This window comes from Sinocyclocheilus grahami, unplaced genomic scaffold, assembly GCF_001515645.1.
Source record: "Sinocyclocheilus grahami isolate Dianchi unplaced genomic scaffold, SAMN03320097.WGS_v1.1 scaffold727.1, whole genome shotgun sequence".
NCBI lineage: Eukaryota > Metazoa > Chordata > Actinopteri > Cypriniformes > Cyprinidae > Sinocyclocheilus > Sinocyclocheilus grahami.
In genome coordinates this window covers 261,525-277,454 of record NW_015505906.1, presented here as the reverse complement: position 1 = coordinate 277,454, position 15,930 = coordinate 261,525, and the positions used below count along the sequence as shown (strand labels likewise).

The window sequence follows — 15,930 nt, the reverse complement described above, 5'->3', positions numbered from 1 at the left end:
ATAAGATTTCTAACAGAGTCAGTCACTTTTTGATTTTTTATCTGTTGGTATTTGATAGAACCAAAGATGCCATGTATCTAAACAAGATGTCCAGGACCTCAAGCAGAAATATAGGCCCACAACATATAAAAACAGCAGTATATTTCATTCTACACATGGGGTACTTTTTATCCCTGTGTGCACCAAACCCATCTTGAGTGTTTGTTGCTAAAAAGCAAATTTTTTAGTTACGTCTTTAGCCACTCAAACTCTCCTCCTCACCGTGCGTTAGGACAATATAGATACACATCCTCTTCCAGGCAGATTTGTAACATTTTCTGTTGATTGGAAATTCTTAATTATTGCCCTGATAGTGGAAATGGGAATTTTCACTGCTCTAGCTCTTTTCTTAAAGTCACTTTCTAATTTGTGAAGCTGAATTATCTTTTGCTGCACCTCAGAAATATATTATTTGTTTTTTCTCATTGTGATGGATGACTAAGGGAATTTGGCCTTTGTTTTCCCTCCTATTTATATTCCTGTGAAACAGGAAGCCATGGCTGGATAATTTCATGTTCATAATCACCCTGGGGCCGGTTGCACCAGCTAGACGTAAAAACGCTGGGTGTAAGCCCTACGCTGGGCTTTGCAACGTCCTGCTTTACGATAAATATTTACACCTGTTGCACCAACTGAAACTACGATCAGGCACAACTACGCCCGGCGTAGACAATGCGCGTCCACGCCGACACATTCTCCCTCAGTTATAGATATAGCTGAGACGACATTCACGCCGCAATGGCTACAACTACTAATATAGAACTGAATTGCTCAAGACATAATATAAGTGAAATCACTGCGCTATGATTTCATTGCGTAAACATTTCCTAACCAGTCCGCATTTTTATATCTGAAGTCTCCCTGCACACTCCCATGACAGATTTCATCAAGGTTAAGTAAAATATAATAAATGTAATACAATGCTTCTCTCTAGAGTTATTTTTTTATAGCTGACTATCAAGTTTATGTACAATGAATGTCTTTCCTGAGGTAATTGTGACTATGTGACATTTTGTGTTTTGCTGTCTTTCTGTGGCTGAAAAAACATATGGTTCAGTTTCTTTTAATAATCCCAGTTCATATGTAATATTTTACGGCATAATTATTACATGCTTTACAGAAATATATTTTGTATTCAATGTCGACAGTGTGGTAGGATAGTCTACACAGAGCTTCGTGATTGATATCGCTTATCCTGCCCGAAAAGACCATAAACATTACAGTTCACGTCTGCAGTAATAATTAACTAACAGACATGAATCCTAAAAACGAATAATGTCCGAGCAAATCATGACTTTTCACTTTACACCTACCTCTGACTAGGTGTAAGATTTAGTGTCAGACGTAGCACTACGCCGAGATGGTGCAACGGGTATAAATTCTACGCACGACTTAAAGCGCATTTTACATCCAGCCTCGTCTTACAACCGGGTGTACGTCCAGCTGGTGCAACCGGCCCCTGGTATGCTCAAAAGTGTAAATATGAATGGGAATATACTTCACAGATATTTTACTCAAAAGAATTTCTAGGGGTACCAATAATTGTGTCCAACGTGTATTGAGAAAAACATTTATTTCATAATGATATTTCCCCCCATTTTCAATTGTTGTAGTTCAATGAAAGGTTAGATATTTGTTAATTATTTTTAAATAAAAGATCAAAATGATTAACAATGCAGATTTATTTTCACAGCCTTCCTTGATCATATTTACCAAGGGTGCCAATAAATCTGACCATGACTGTATATATATATATATTAGTGCTGTCAATCGATAAAAAAAATAAAATAAAATTATCGCACATTTTTCTGAAATTGCGTTAATTGCATTAAATATTTTTAATGCTTTCAACTGAAAAAATAAATTATTGCCTGCGTTAACGCGCTAATTTTGACACCACTAATATATATACAGTATATAGCTCTGAAATATCTGGTCTCATTCTTGGCTAGTTACTACCAGCCAGCTGCACATTAAACTTTTATGGCTCTGTTTTGAACTTCAGAATTTTTTGCCCACCTTTGTACTTTGACTCATGGGTGAGTGACGCATCTTCACGTAGCCCTGAAACTCTGTCGCTTGTCCACCATCGAAATAGGATTTGTGCCAATCAACACCCGTAAAGGTCAGGCGGCGAGTAGACTTTAGAGATTAAAGAGGAACTCGGCGCAGGTGGCAGACCTCGGGCCCAGCCTGGAGCTGTTTGTAGCTCGAAAGCACGTCCAGGAAGAAATTAAATCTCTGCTTGGCCGGCGACGCTCATTGGCATTCACACTCCGTCTGCCTTGCTTTCCCGCCATCGGCCATGTGTGAGCTCGGCTGGCTGTTGGGAATGTGCGGACAAAGCATGCTGTCCCCTGATAAGGAAGCCTCCTCTGGTTAGCCATTAGCCAGATTAGCACAACTAGGAGGCCTGGGCAGCAGCATCATGTCAAGCTCAGAAGCCGGAGAGCTTGGTATCCCAGGCTGAGTTTCATTTGTGGGTTCTTGCCTTGGCATGCAGCCCAGATTCAAGGGTTTCAAGGGGAAGCAATGAGCATCTGTTTGATTTTCTGTTTGCTTTAGTCTCTTATCACATCTTCTCTCTGGCAGTCAGGTGATGATATGATCCTCTTCTTCCTGTAGGTCCCAGGATACGCAAATTGCCAGGTCTTATCCTCCTGTCCATACCGCTTCGCTGGCTGCTCCTGGTTTCTGGAGAACGCCTCCTCTCCACGCTGCCTCGGTCACCAGAAACCTGCCGCCACGTCAATCACGTCCTCACAGCTGGGTAATTAATTTCAAGTGCAAATTGCAGCTGTCTTCACTTGAGAGAGGGTGAGAATAGATCAGACTTTTCCCCCCTTTTAGTCTGTTTATACACAGTCCTAAGGCTTTCCAGACTGAGCTTGTTTCTCCAGACCAGTTTGCCAATGAGGCTCGGCTTAAATCTCAAGGGTGGTGATCAGAGTTTTTGTGTTTTTGTTTGTGCATCTTTCAAAGCCAGGTGACTGTAAGGAATATCAGTCATTTTAGAGTTGCCTGCTTGGCTACAATTCACCTGTGAGTTTTCAAAGGATGCTCTTTATTAGAAGAGACCTTTGTGACTAAGCCAATAGCCTTTGGTGTCTTTCAAGAATACTTTGCCAAGCCCAATATGGGGAATCTCATGAGGCTTTGTAAACACTAGACTTTGTGGCTTCATGAGTTTAACTCTTTCTTTTTTCACTTTTTGCAAACTTGTTCTTCACCTTGCTCAGATTATGATGAATTTATTAGTGTTGGGAACTATTACTTTGGAAAGTGTAATTGTGCTACTAATATAAAAAAGTAGCAAATCTCGTAATTATTTTTTAAATGATAGTAACGTTTTTTTGTTTGCTTTGTTTCACTCTGTCAACTAGCTGATGCTCTCAGTGAGTGTTTGTCTCCTTGACACAGTTTGCGTGCAACGACTAGACTCCTGTATTAACATTATGCCATTTCCAGTGTACGCTAGGGTTGTGTGTCATGGAAAATTCAGTTCCTGAATGTGAATTTAATTAAATTTGGCAGGATGCAGAATTGCCATTTGAAATTTCAAAAAACCTAAATTTTGCATAGGCCAGTCAGCCAGATAGATAAAAAGATAGATAGATGTTAGATCCATAGTTAGATGGATGGATTACATGTGTTGAATTACAGTACAGTCTTTCTGTCATAACATTTCAAATTCTAATTCAACTTCCTGCTGGAACTCTGGTGTAAACGGCTCTGTTTATTATAATTGGTAAGTTGGGATAGTTTGGTCACAATAATTTGCTCTACTCACTTGCAGCATAAACATACTGTAGTCATACACAGTGCAGACGACTATGTGGGAGAGGTAGAGCTTTCAAAAGAAACCCAGATATTATGGTGAAACATGTCTCATTCAAAAAGTTACGAGTATAGCAGTTACTTTGTTTTCCACAATTTTTAATTGCATATGTTGATTCCTTTGTTGTATATTACATGAAAAGAAAGTTTTTATCACCAGTGGAGAACATAATAGTTAAAAGTGTGCATAATTGCTTATGTAGAGATTGCAGGAACATCCCACCTACACAATTAACTGGCTTGCATAGACACAGATAGACACAGACACTCACACACAGGCTTTTATGTGGTGGACAGAATACCCACATTTCCTCTGCAAGCCCTCATTTAGGTGAGCTGACCTTGCATGAGCTCCGTCAATCACTCTCTATCTGCCAGTAAATCCTCCCTTATCTTTGGCTTAAACTGACAGAGCTCGCACACATCTGCACTGCAGGAGACTCTGAGGCTGTACAGTCCAGGAACAGAGTCCGATTGACTGAAGCTGCTGGAGTGATGGGATGGTTTGTTTGTGATTGACGTATATTGAAAGTGAGTTCGGGTTCAGGGCGTTCACACAGGATGGGGGCTGAATGGTGTTTGGATGTATTTTGCATGTTCAGGGCGACTTGGTGGCAAGTTTGAAGGCCAGATTTACTTTTGTGCAAAATGGTGAATTGTGCTGTGTAAAATGCATCAGCGCAGATTTTGAGGGCACATTTGCACTGTTACCTGATTTGCAGAATTTCTTCATTGAAACGGGCCCTAAAACAATACATGTAGAGCGTGCAAATAAGTGGTGCTATCAGTGGCCGTGATTTACTGTTAGTAAATCTGTAAAGTTTTAGTAGAAGGTGGTGTTTTGTTTTAGCTGAGACAGCTCTGACTCTGGAGGTAGAGCTGTGTGATTTGAGTCTTATTGTCCTCCAAGACATTTGAGAGAACAGCTCTGCCTCGAGTCTGCAGTGCACTCAGTGGAACTGTAGATCTCACCACTGCCTGAATGTGTGCTCTGTTTCTCTCTCCCTAGCTCTTGCTGTCTTTCTCTCTGTCACTCTCTGTCATTTGGTATAGCATTGGAAACCCCTGTTGTTGGAGAGTAAAGTTGTTGCACATTATTATGCTTTTTAGGCATGCATGATATGTCAGTACCATTATTATTTTTTTATTTATTAATGTGTTGAGCGATATTGGATATTTAATTGTGTGATAATTTCCCGTTTTTACATTTAGATTATCTTTGCTGTCTTCTCATGCTAAGTTAAGTGTTTAAAAACATTGATAATACACATTTACATTTAATCTTTTGCAAATCTTAAAATTAATATGCATTTCATGCTGCATTTTGTAGTGTTGTGATGACTAAATTAAATTGTAGCATTTTAAATGATTGAATTGAATTTAGTTTTATTTTATAATTTATTCTAAATAGTATATCATTTTAGTATCATCAGCCATAACTTATTGAAATTGGCCATTTTAATATAGATGCAAATTTAGTAGTGTTTTTGCTGTATATTTCAGCTTTGAAGTCAGTTTATTCCTAGTTTGTCTATTTCCACATTATAGCCTGATGAGCTAACTTGTGTTAAAGAGGCAGCAGAACATGTTTGTTGGTATAAAGTGCCCCTATTATGGTTCATCATTTGGTTTTTTGTGTCCCCAACAAGAGGTTTACATGCATGCAAGGTAAAAAAACACTTTCATTTTCTTATAATATGCATTTAATTTGACCTTATTTCTCAGTGACTCTCACGCGATTCATTCGAAGATTTATCTTTCCAAACCCCTCCTTTTCATGAGTCTACTCTGCTCTGATTGGTCAGATGACCCAGTCTGTTGTGATTGGTCTACTGCGTACAGCGCATTTCGGAAATGTGCTCCACTGTGTTCTAAAAAATAAAGAATCAGGAGAAAAAGTTGTTTTACACGTATGTTAGCGAATCGGACCCACAACTTGGTAGTAAAGACCTAAACAATAATGTTATAATCAGGCTCTCAAAAAGTATATAACAATTTGGATATAGATTTATCGGCCAACATATCGGTTATCGGCTTTCAAAAATAAAGAATAATCGGTTATCGGTATCGGCCAAAATTTTCATATCGGTGCATCCCTAGTTATATGCTTTAGCCAAACACAGATTTGGAGTACTGATAAATCACTGCAGTTTGTTAACCAACTTACTGCTCCATCCTTTATCATGACTTCAAGTAATAAGAACGACAGACATTTTATATTAATTGACACATTTCTAGACAATAGCGGGCCCATAGTGATTAGCAGAACTGTAACGTGAGTTAGCCGGAGACCTACAGCTGCACTGAGTGTACAACACAACACACAAAACTACATATTTTGCACAATCAACAGAACAATAAATCAACAATTATTAATCATGTTTATACAGTAGGTTATGATTTGGAGGAGCAAGCTGGTCCAAACAAACTGGGCACCATCTTACAAAGATGTTTACGAATTCCGCGTTGAACTTGAGGAGATTAGAGAAGCAGACCGTCAGTGAAATGACGGGAACACAGCAAATGTTTGTGATTATACTGCTGGTATCGTAATAAAGATGAATTTTAACCACTGATCCTCCACAGCCTCATCCTTTAGAAGTGAAAATAAACCGAATTTACTGTCACAGCACAAAGCACAGCGTCTTCTTGACATTGTTATCCACACGAAAGAGCTACAGCGTTTGAGGAGGGGGATTCAAGTTTTCACAGAACATAGGCAGGCATTATGCAAATGTGTTAACTTGTGACGTATGAACTTCATGGAAATGGAACTACTCGTGTCAGCGGTTCAGAGTCTACTCTTTCTTTTGAGAGACAGTAACTTTATTTATGATGCACTTTCAGCTTTACAACTTTGCAGACCGTTTACATTCACATACTGCTACATTACACACTGCATGAAAGGTCATTTTCAAAAATCCATAATAGGGACACTTTAAGTAAAGTTTATTTTGGTTAATATAGGTGAACTTAAATTCCTCACCAGTTAATGTTTTCACCATTATGACGACGATCTGAAAAAAGGCATCTAAACTTTTCCGGCATGAAAAATGACATGATTATTATGCTGTTAACATTACAAGTGAAACATTTGAAAATATGTTTGTTTTACATAAAATACAAATAATATACAAAACCTTTTTGGTGAGTTACTGGTACATTATTTCATTATTTTTGTCCGTTAACCGCCACTTCCACCTCAGAGTTAAAAAAAAAACATGAAAAGAAATCTCTCTTGCGATTGGTCAGTTTTTCGCAGGCAAGTTCACTACTGTAAATTGATTTACAGTAGAGAAAATTTACAGTAGTGACCATATATTTCCCCTTAATCCTAATATACTGTAATATACTGTACATATTTTACAGTATCTTACAGTATATATTATATAATTACAGAAATCAGTTAAAGTGTAATAAAGTAAAATATTTATTTGCAGGGAAGCTGAGATATGTGACTAGATCATGATGATATGATAAAATAGATGATTATAATGTGAGTTTGTGCTCAACTTGCAATATGATATCTGGAGAACAGAATGAAAGTATTTGATTGAATGCTGATATATACATAAAACTGAGTAATAACTAAATTTAATGAAATTAAAATGAAAATTTTGTCATCATTAACTCACCCTCATGTCATTCCAAACCTGTATGCATTGCTTGCTTCTGTGCATCACAAAAGAAGTGTTGGTACCATTGACTTTCATTGTTGAAATGAAAAAAAGCACTGAAAGATTTTCAAAATATCTTTTATGTTTCACTGACGAATTTGTGTGTGTGTGTCTTTATCATCTTAAAATGGCCATATTGACCAGTTAATTAGCCTGGGTGATGTAAGGCTTAATGACGGTAATGATGATGAGGATGATGATAGCAACAGCAACAATGATGATAATGATGATGAGCCGATGATGAGTACATGATGTACTCAATTTTTTTTGTAAGTCATTAATTCTTTGTATGCTTGTCTAAACAATTATGTGTTAATCAGACATGTCCTCTCACATTGTCCCTCTCCTCCTTTCGCTCATCAACAGTACTCCCATCCCCCATCCTCCCCTTTCTTCTCTTCATGATTGTTTTTTTTGAAGAAGAAGAAGCTGAGGGTTGTTCTCTGTGAATGTTTCCCCCATTCCTGTAGTGAAGCTGAGCTAATGTGGCATCAGTGCTGGACGAATATTGCCCTTCCACACACTATGCGGCTGTGTGTGTGTGTCTCTGACGTAGAGAGACATAAGGGTTTCAGCCTGCAGACCTGGAGATGCTAGAATTTTTCCCTACCTGAGCCAGCATGGGGTTCAAGATACTTTGCTCAATCTGACACTGATAAGCTTTTATCTTGAGTGTGGGAGGAAGATTTGTTTATTTGTATACAGTATGACGAATAGTAGGTGTTTCTGTTGACACATTTGAATTCTACATAAGGGGTTCACATGACATTCTGTTAAGTTGTATTTGTTCTGCTATCTGTAGATCTCTAAAGTGGCCATCCACTAAGCAGTTTGTCAGAGAATACGCTGCTGCAAGTGTGTCTGTGTATGTCAGGGTGAAACCAAGCAAACGTCAAGCTGGATGCACTTGTGTGCAATTAAATGCACATCAGTGGGCAAGCTTTCAGATTAGGTTAACTGAACATGACATTTTCTTGGTTGAAGACAGATGCTTGCTCTATTTCTTGCCCGACATTTGCCTCCTTTTTTTGATGGCAGATTTACACAAATTTATTTGCATTTTTTCCTCCTGACATCCAAATTGTGCATTCACATAGTAAAAAAAAATTAATCTCTAAAGAGTTAATCTTTACTGGTCAAATATGATTTGATCAGAGTGATGGTATGATTCCTGATCAGTATGCAGCCTAATTATAGCTTAATGACAAGGAAACTCGCGTTCATGTCTGTCAAGCGCTTGAGTGTTTGAACATAATTTCATGCATCCATAACTAGGTCTCTTTACTAAATTTTCCACTCTGGCAACTCTGATGGTTCTACAGCTGATGCAAACCTAATTTATTTTTCAAAGAAAATCTTTGACCCTCTAGCAACAAGTTAGAAAGGTGGTACAGCATGGTAAACCGATTTTACAATTGCACAAATGGAGCTACTTTATTGACCGCTGCCCTGGTACTGAGAGTTTACTTGCAAAAGGAAAACAAGTCTTTACTGTGTCACATTAATTAGCTGCCATGTCTCTTTAGATCGTTATAATCCACAGCTAAACCTCCAGCATAACCAAAGCACTGTGACAACAACTGAATTGAGTCATTCAAAGCCGACCGTGGGTCATAGTAATGAAATGGGTTTACAGTTTTAAACAACACAATAATTTCTAGACAATTGCATTTGTATTGCTCTTCTATTTGTGAACAGGTGTAACTAGCACTGGCTACAAAGCGCATACAGACACAATACAACACAATACAGTGCAAGAAAATAAATAAGTAACACATTGAATTAAATGTGAAATTTTTAAGTAATATTTTTTAAAGTAGTATGTATATATATGTATTTTTGTAAAATGTTCACCAATAATCTTTATTTACAACTTGTACTATACAGTGTACTATATATATATATATATATCAAACATCGAAATATTTTTGAATGGCTCAATAATTGCTCATTTTTATGTGTATTTACTGTGCAATTTCTTTGATATATATATATATATATATATATACTGTATGTGTGTGTATACAGTACTGTACAAATTTTTAGGCTTGATTGGATTGATTGGATATTTTCCTATTGACGTATTTACTACTGACACACTAAAGCAAAATATATAGGTAACCATCTTAAAATAATTGTGAAGCATTTATTGTGCCTAACTTGCACAATACTATTTATATTTATATTTGTTTGCGGAGAACTCTGCAATACTTTGTTCTGACTGGTCATTCATTGCATTCTGACATCAAATATTTTTGAATGGCTCAATAATTGCTAATGCCATGTCTCTTTAGATCGTTATAATCCACAGCTAAACCTCCAGCATAACCAAAGCACTGTGACAACAACTGAATTGAGTCATTCAAAGCCGACCGTGGGTCATAGTAATGAAATGGGTTTACAGTTTTAAACAACACAATAATTTCTAGACAATTGCATTTGTATTGCTCTTCTATTTGTGAACAGGTGTAACTAGCACTGGCTACAAAGCGCATACAGACACAATACAACACAATACAGTGCAAGAAAATAAATAAGTAACACATTGAATTAAATGTGAAATTTTTAAGTAATATTTTTTAAAGTAGTATGTATATATATGTATTTTTGTAAAATGTTCACCAATAATCTTTATTTACAACTTGTACTATACAGTGTACTATATATATATATATATATCAAACATCGAAATATTTTTGAATGGCTCAATAATTGCTCATTTTTATGTGTATTTACTGTGCATTTTGTCAATTTCTTTGCTGCCTGGTCATTACTGCAAAAGTAATCCCTTCAGGATGATGAGAAACTCCTCTGCAACAGTTTATTTTGCACATATATTTGCATAATTCTAATTAATTTTTTTAACAATTAGTTGAAAGCTAGAGATGCAATATAAGTGCTCATGCTATATTGTATTAAGGGACTATATTATTTTTTATGTGTATTTACTGTGCATTTTGTCAATTTCTTTGCTGCCTGGTCATTACTGCAAAAGTAATCCCTTCAGGATGATGAGAAACTCCTCTGCAACAGTTTATTTTGCACATATATTTGCATAATTCGAATTAATTTTTTTAACAATTAGTTGAAAGCTAGAGATGCAATATAAGTGCTACATGCTATATTGTATTAAGGGACTATATTAAAAGTGGAAACTGTTATTACATAAGTTTTCAGAGTCTCTTTAAAGAGATTTTTGTATCATACTGGGCTTTTCCGTGGTAGGTCACTGCTAAGGGTTGTAGAATTTCAGACTAAACATCTGAGCCTCAGGCTAATTCATCCCACTCAGGAAGAGAAAGCGCTGCCACTACTGCTTCAAGAGAAGCCACAACCAAACCCTTAATTATGATAGAATTAATCCTCTCTACAAAATGCTGAGGCTGGGTGCAGACCAAGCCTTAGTTTGGCTTAGCTCAGATCTCCGCCAGGGGTTAGGAGCTGTTGAATGTGGCCTTTCCATGTGAGGCCATTTTTTTTTCTTCCTTTTTGGCTGAGCACCTTGTCTTTTCATGAACTTGTTCCTAAGCATCCTTGTATTTCTTATGTGAGTCTGAAGTGTCAGTGTGCTCTCATATGAATCAATCAATGTAATTATTTGCTTGATTGAACCCCTTAATTATTTTTTGCTGATTTGTTTCTGGAACAGCTGAATATTCAGAGGATACGCTTGAGTGAGTATTTTAAGAGCCGTCACGTATCTATGAGTTGAAAAATACAGTCAGGATAGTTGTTGATGTATTAAATGACCCTACAAAATGTAGTCATGCTAATTTATCAAAGAACCAGGATGCTTGCAGAATCCAGAATTAATTACTAGTCACATAGCTGCTAGCTGGAATCTTGGAGTAGCAGTAAATATCCCATGCTAAAGGAGAGATAAATCATTCACAAATGCTACTCTAGTGGAGAGGGGCCTCTCTAATGTCACGTACCTTATGCACATTATCAACACAAATACTCGTAAATAACAGCTCACCCACATTGTGCATCATTTCTTGAGATTGTAGTGCACACATTTGCGCAGGAGAGCCACACCGATGAAAAATCACATGTCAATTGATCAAGTGTGGTAATATTAGGTAAATATCCTCACCATTTCCCACTTCACTCTGTCAGCAGATGGAAGGCTGCAAAATTTAGTGCCTCCCATGAGGGATAATGTCCCACACATGAATGCTGGCATATAAATTACACTGAGCTCTACCTGTTCGCGCTGATGGGTGGCTGAAGAACTTATGTGGTTTCCACTCATGGTGATTTTTTATCCTATCGATCTTTTCGCATTGACAGGCTCGACTGAAATGTGAGCCGTTGCCTGTTATTTGCGAGGGGTCTACGCGTGGCCTCAGGGGTTTTATCAGGAATACAGCACCCTAATGAATGAATTCATCATGGTATTTTCTCTTGGGGTGGTAATTCACTCGACTGTGGATGGCGAGGCAGTTTCCGAGCAATGCGGCGTTAACGCTAGCGTTAGATGCTGCAGTAGGATGGTGATTTAGCAGGCTGTCACACCGCACCCAGAGGGCAAGCTCCAGTTTTTGCCATCGTCCTCTGGGCCATAAATAATTCCCATCATGCTGCTGTGTGATGGCTTCCCGTAATGGTGACCGGTCACTGTCAGCTGTGCCCACCTGAGACCCACAAACATTGGGGAACGGAAGTGTAGCATCCAGCGCCACTGCTCAAAGCAAGCCCACTTCTGGCCACTACCATTCAGGACTTATCCAAGATAGAGCTGTTCATGTAAACTGTGTTCTTTTAGACAGGTCCGCCTCAGGCCCAATGATAGAGAAAATAATGTGTTTACCCTTGAGGAATCAGTTCTACGGCACTGTTTTTTAGGTATTCTGACATAGTGTGATCGTGTATTGAATCATAAAGCTCTAGGAGGCTCACTAGGGCATTGGAGCTGGGAGATGTGGAATCCCTTGACAATCATGAATGTATGTGAGCTCTTCTGCAATCAGCTGGAACACTTCGTGTAGTATCTGGGATACCCTTGTGGTCTAATAAAAAGGAACCAAAGAATAGGCACTTCTTAATTTGCACACTACCCCAAATAGTAGTGCCTATACATTATAATTTTTGTATCAAGCAATAGTCCATTTTTTCTCCTTTTTTTAAGGAGAAAATGTGAAACTGGCACTTTTTATATTAATAAAGAAAATACCTCAATCAAACAATTTACCACATGCTATTGTTTGCAGATGCTAAGAGTAAGTGACTAAATAGCTATCTAAACTGTTATCAATACAATTTTTTTCTTTCATATAACCAACAAAGTATACTCATTGTCAATACACAGCACTTTCTGAGCTCAGAAAATTTTCATGCAATTACAGTGAATGGTGTCTGTAAGGCGTGTGCTTTGTATTCCATGTCTTTTGAAGTTATACAATACACTTATGTGACAAACAGACTAAAATAAAAGTTATCTTATGAAGTTGTTAAATTTAAAGGGACAGTTCACCCCAAAATTTAAACTCCTATTTACTGATGTTGTTCCAAGCCTGTATGATCTTATTTCTTCCATGGAACATAGGGGAAATGTCTCAGTGTTTTTGATGAGGGTGAGTAAATGATGACAGTATTTTAATTTTAGTATGAAAAAGCCCTTTAGGGGAACAACCAGATCATAGAGTCAGTGAACTGAACTCTTGAACTTCATCATTTTCATTTGTAAGCGAATCATTCAGGATTGTGTTTCTCAAAAGCAGCATAACCATGAAACCATTGGCACCAATGGTCCTTATGCTCTACTTTGGCTTCTGGTGTTTTTGGAATAAGCCCTGACTGATTTTGTCAACTGGATATAGCAATACATTGAAAAGATTTAACTCAAACGAAAAGTTAGTTAATTAATTGGCCATGGCTACTTCTCTTCTCTTGTGATAACTCAAATGAGAGTTAAAGTTGATTTTCATTAAATTGTGTCTGTTCCTCATATAAATATATCTTACAACTTCAGAAGATGTGGAATACAGTGCAAGAGTTGTATCGATCACTTTGATACCTTTATGGTGTATTTTTTGTCATTTTGGAGCAGTTTTTTTGGACAGCTTTTGGACAGCTCCAGTCCTCAATCTTTTTCATTATATTAAATACAAAAGTGGTATACTCTTAAATTCACCTTTTGTGTTAAAAAAAAGTCAGAAGTAAAAACAAAACAAATAAATAAATCAAATGGGTTCGAAACAGCATGAGGGTGATTAAATAATGGCAGAATCGACTTTTTTCTGTTAAGCACTAAACTGAACTTCTACTGTCCCAGGGGTTTGCTTTTGTAGAATTAGAGCTGAATAATTGGACAGGCTGCGTGGTGCTCTGTGTGAGGCAAGAAAAGAAGTTATGAAAAGAAGTCCTGCTCTGTCGAGGGCGAGAGACCTGCAAGCGATGCAGAAAGCGAGTCTGATGGTAGAAGGACAATGAAAGGAGGAGACAGAAGGGGAGAGAGATCTTCTCTTGCTCTTCTCTTCTATCGTAGCTGGCGAAGCTCACATAGACTGTTCTGGCATCGCTGTGATCTTCAAAGTCACTCACACTAACCCTTGCTCAGGAGGGGCAACATGCAAGCTGCCCTCAGGCAGGGAAAGCTTTGCTACTTCAAAGTTTGTTCTGCACTTATATCTCTCTCATTCTCATTTCCCCCGTCTTCATACCCTATATTTAAATTAACTTTGTCTTTTTCATTTACTCTAACAAGAGAATGCCAAATGAAGCTTTGTTCAAGGCTAGATTAGATATATCTTAGTGACACAAAGGTTACAGCGGGTAATTAAAATTTCCGCCAGCGCAGTCACAATATATCACTCTGTCACTTTTTTAGGGTACAGCTGGCAGTTTCTGTCTCTCTCTTTCTTCTTGCTTCAATGGAAGAAATGAGGATGAGTATGCGAGAACAGGTATCTTTCAGTTCTTTGTTTACCACCCCTCAGTTCTCACCTTGTATTTCACCTCAGGCCTCAAAAGTTTTCTTGCTCTGTTTTCTTTTAATTTTGCATCCTGTTTTCATGTCACGAGCATCTCAAGCTGCAAAACCTGAGCCTTGAGACCAATTTCCACTGTTTTTTTTTTATATCTAAATTCTGTTTTATTTTAAAACCAATCCCATATGTAATGTAAACCCCAGCGCACATAGCATACAAATCTGTCAATTTGTAATTCAGACAACTAATGTTAAAAGTGCTGAAGGGAAGATGTCAACTTAAATTTGAAGTATTTTGAAATGCTCCATGCCTTTTCTCTTTTTTTCTTCCAGAAGATGCATGAATTTGAAATGACTATATACACGGCATTTGATATTCACAAGGGGTTACTGTGCTAACACTTCTGGTGGCGCTGCACTGCTGGCGACATGAACACTTGTTGCTGCTGACATTCTTAACCTTTTGAATTATTTTAACTTTAAACTCTTAAGCTGATATATTAAACTGATTGACTGGCTAATTTTAGCAGTGAAACGCAACAATGATGACACTCATACAGCTCTCCATTGGATTGTTAATTATCGCGCACCTGGTGTCAGTCTGCTATTCGCACACAATGGCGAGCAGCGACCCAATTATGGCATATACAAGTGAGGATTTGCTTCAGCTCTGTTTGGCCGACTACGATATACCAGCAGACCTTCCAGACTGTTTGAGAGCTCGGACGGTGGTGAGCAGAGGCCGGCGGAAAAGAGGGCACAGAGGTGGCGTCAGGCGGCATTTTCGACGATGTGGAAGCAGACCTCCATTACCTGCAATAATCCTGAGTAATGTCAGATCGTTACAACAAAAGATGGATGAACTACGCATTAAAGCTAGAGCCTGTTTTGAGTATCGGGACGCGGGTCTCCTGGTACTTACTGAAACCTGGCTTCGTCCTGAGATGCCCAGCTCGCTGATAGAGGTACAAGGTTTTTGTCTCTCTCGTGCTGATAGATCGGCCACCTCGGGGAAGAGCAGAGGAGGTGGTATCTGCGTGTTTGTAAATGAGCGATGGTGCAGTCATAAAATAGTGAAATCCACGGTATGTAATCTGGATATTGAGCTCTTATGTTTGAGTTTGAGACCCTTTTATCTCCCAAGAGAATTCTGGAACATTTTGATCTGTGTTGTTTACGTTCCGCGTTTGGCCAAGGCAGCAAACGTTATAAGAGTGTTATAAGAGACTGTATTCAAACCCAACTTCAATCAACACCAGGAGCGCCGGTTTTTATTCTTGGTGATTTTAACCATTGTAAATTAGAGACAGTTCTCTCCGGGTATGAACAGTATGTTAAAGACAACACAAGAGAAAATAAAGTTTTAGATAAATGCTATGGGAACATAAAAGAGGCATACACGTCCAGACTAAGGCCTCCTTTATCGAACTCCGATCACAACACTGT

At 38.0% G+C, this 15,930-nt stretch overlaps 1 protein-coding gene across 1 annotated transcript in view; it reads left to right on the top strand.

Moving 5' to 3' along the window:
- LOC107560432 (dystrophin-related protein 2-like) overlaps positions 1 to 15,930 on the top strand; it is a 147,131-nt gene that overhangs the window by 38,443 nt on the left and 92,758 nt on the right. Inside the window, exon 2 of the mRNA XM_016244615.1 lies at positions 2,665 to 2,809. The gene's annotated coding sequence lies outside the window, so the exon portion shown is untranslated. The remainder of the gene's footprint in view (positions 1 to 2,664; positions 2,810 to 15,930) is intronic.